This window comes from Ochotona curzoniae, unplaced genomic scaffold, assembly GCF_017591425.1.
Source record: "Ochotona curzoniae isolate NIBS_2020 unplaced genomic scaffold, NIBS_Ocur_1.0 scaffold_4701, whole genome shotgun sequence".
NCBI lineage: Eukaryota > Metazoa > Chordata > Mammalia > Lagomorpha > Ochotonidae > Ochotona > Ochotona curzoniae.
Genome location: NW_024467122.1, coordinates 44,615,831 through 44,618,851, shown reverse-complemented (window position 1 = coordinate 44,618,851; position 3,021 = coordinate 44,615,831). Strand labels below are relative to the sequence as shown.

At 33.9% G+C, this 3,021-nt stretch overlaps 1 pseudogene; it reads right to left on the bottom strand.

The window, feature by feature from the left end:
- Positions 1-340: 340 nt before the first annotated feature.
- LOC121149571 lies at positions 341-431 on the bottom strand (annotated as a pseudogene).
- Between the last annotated feature and the right edge of the window lie 2,590 nt (positions 432-3,021).

Genomic DNA, 3,021 nt, shown 5'->3' with positions numbered 1-3,021 from the left:
TTCTTAACATCCATTTTTAAACTTTCAATTACATTTTTTAAATCGATTGATCTTCATTTATTTTGTATCCTGCTACCCTGCCAAACTCTCTTATGAGTTCCAGTAGTCTCTTTGTTCAGTCTTGTTTATCCTATGTATAAAATCATGTTATCTTAAAACAGGGATAATTTTACTTCCTCACTTCCATTTTCCATTTGAATGCCATTATTATTATTATTATCATGGCCTAATAGCTCTAGCTAGCATTTCCAATACTATGCTGAATGGCAGTGCTGAAAATGGACATCCTTGACTGGTTCTGGACCTTACTGAAAAAAGCTGCCAGCTTTCCTGCCTTCAAAAACATATGGAGCATTTCATGTCTTCTTTGTGCAAGTACCATGCTAATCTCTGTATCACTCCAGTTTTAGTATATGTGCTCATATAAGGACAATTTTATTCAAGAAAGTGGAAAAGAAACTTAAATACCTTGGAATACACCTAGTCAAAGATGTGAAATTTTCCATGAAAAAAATTATAAAGCATTGAAGAAAGAAATAAAAGACATTAAAAGATGGAAAACTGTACCATGCTTGTGAATTGATACACTCAACATCAGCAGAATGCTCAAATTAGCACATGTAATCTACAGCTTCAAAATAATTCCATTCAAAATCCATTCTTCTCAGAGCTAGAAAAGATGCAAAAATTCATATGGAAACACAAGAGACCACAAATAGCCAAAGGTATCTTAAACAATTAAAAATCTAGAAGAATCATAATACCAGATTTCAAGACATACTACAGGGTAGAAGCAATTGAAACAGTCTGGTGCTGACACAAATTTAGAGAAGATCAATGGAACAGAAACCCCAGAGGTGAACACACACATGTACAGACAATTAATCTTCAATAGGAGAACTGAAAATAACCCAGGAAGAAAAGTTGTTCTCAACAAATGCTATTGTAATAATTAGATATATGCTTGGAGAAATTTTAAACAAGACCCCATCTTTTACCTTAAACAAAATTCAACTATAAATTGATCAAGAAGTTAATTCTGGATCCAGACACCATTGAATTACTTGAGGGAAATATAAGGAACACTCTGCAAGACATAGGAACAAAGACTTCTTACCAAAAGCACAGGCAGTTAAATCAAAAGAAATAAATGGGACTATATCAAACTAAGACACTTCTCTATAGCAAAGGAGGTAGCCAACAAAGTGGAGAGACAATCAACAGAATGGCTGAAAATCTTTGCACTCTATACAACAGACAGGGAACTAATATTCAGGATCTGTGAAGAGCTTCAGAAACTCAATGACAGCAAAACAATCCTTTGAAGAAATTTGTGAAAGAGATGAGCAGACATTCTCGAAAAGAATCAATTCAAATGCATAATAAACTTGAGAAAATGTGGATAGAAACCACATTGAGATTCCACAGTGAGAATGGCCTACATAAAGGAAATCAGCAAACAATAACTGCTGGTGAGGATACGGGAAAAATACCCTAAACCATTGTTAGTGGGAGGATAGACCAGTACATCCTCTATGCAAAACAATATGGAGAGGGAGAGTGCTCCGAGAACTGAAAATGTATTTACCATATGACCCTGCTATCCCACACCTGGGAATATTTGCAAATGAAACAAAATGTGCATTTGAAAAAGCAACATGCAACCCTATATTTATAACACTGTAGTGCACAATAGTGAAGACATGGAAATGAGCCAAATGCCCATCAACAGATGAACAGAAAGAGAAATTGTGATATATTTACTCTATGGAACACTACTCAGCCATAAAAAGAATAAAATCCTATCATTTGCAACAAAATGGTCCCAACTGGAGAGCAATATGCTTAGTGAAATAAGCCAGTCCCCAAAGGAAAAATAAAATGTGTTTTTTTTTCTGACAGAAGGCAGCCTTTAGGCAAAGTACAATTAAAAACATATATGTAATCAAGTATATGTCAGTGTGTGTGTTTGTGTGTGTGTCTGCATATGTGTGTGTATTCTAGTAGATACACTATATAACAGAGACTAGCATACTGGGCAGTAAAGTTATGTTGTAGTACATGTCTCTACTTGCAAATGAAAGTAGGACTCCCACTGAACCATGTAAATATATCTGAACAGTGTGACATTAGATTTTCTACCTTTTCCTAGACCTACAATGTCGTGATACATTTAATAACAGGAAGTTAATATTGTGACTGTTACATACTACTGTGATAATTTGGGGGAAAATGGCAGAGGTGGAAGATATGGGAGATAGTTAGAGAAGGGGAAGGAAAGAATCCCTATCCCTACACAAATGTACCTTAAAAATAGAAAAGCTGTCTGGCTCATCCTTGGTAGTTATATCAATTCATTTGGTTATTGGTGGTGTATCTGTAACTTCACCTAGCTACATAATTATGAATGGACTCCTACCCAAAATTGAACCATAATAAGAAAGTATCCTGTAGTGAAAAGAAAACTGGTTCTTAGATAGGCTGAGTTTGATTATAGTCTCTCCAAACTAATAGCTTTGGAATTATAAAATGAGAATAATAGTGCCCACATGTAAATTGTCACATGATTCAATGCAATGATATGTTTAGGGGAATGTATTTATTGAATGCCTGTGATGAATCACATAGCCTATTAGTAAATCCTCTAGGAACTAAATGTACGAGATATTAAAAGCAGAGTCAGGCAGCTTGGAATCCTTAATCTAAGTTTCATGTTCTTTCTATACCACATAAAATTCCTGCATGGTACCTATCACAGAGCAAGCCCTCAAGAAATATTAATTGAACTGAATTAATAACTTCATTTATTTACTGATGATAATGGAAGTGATGATACTCATCACACTTTTTTATATTCTTAGGTTAAAATCATCTTGTATTTTAATTTAAAATGTTTTTAAAAATTCAACAGAAACAATACATATATTCACTGTATTTTGTGATATCTCAATACCTATATATGTTGTGTAATGTCCAATTAGTGTAAAAATATCTATTTTCTCATTTAACATTTCTTTATGG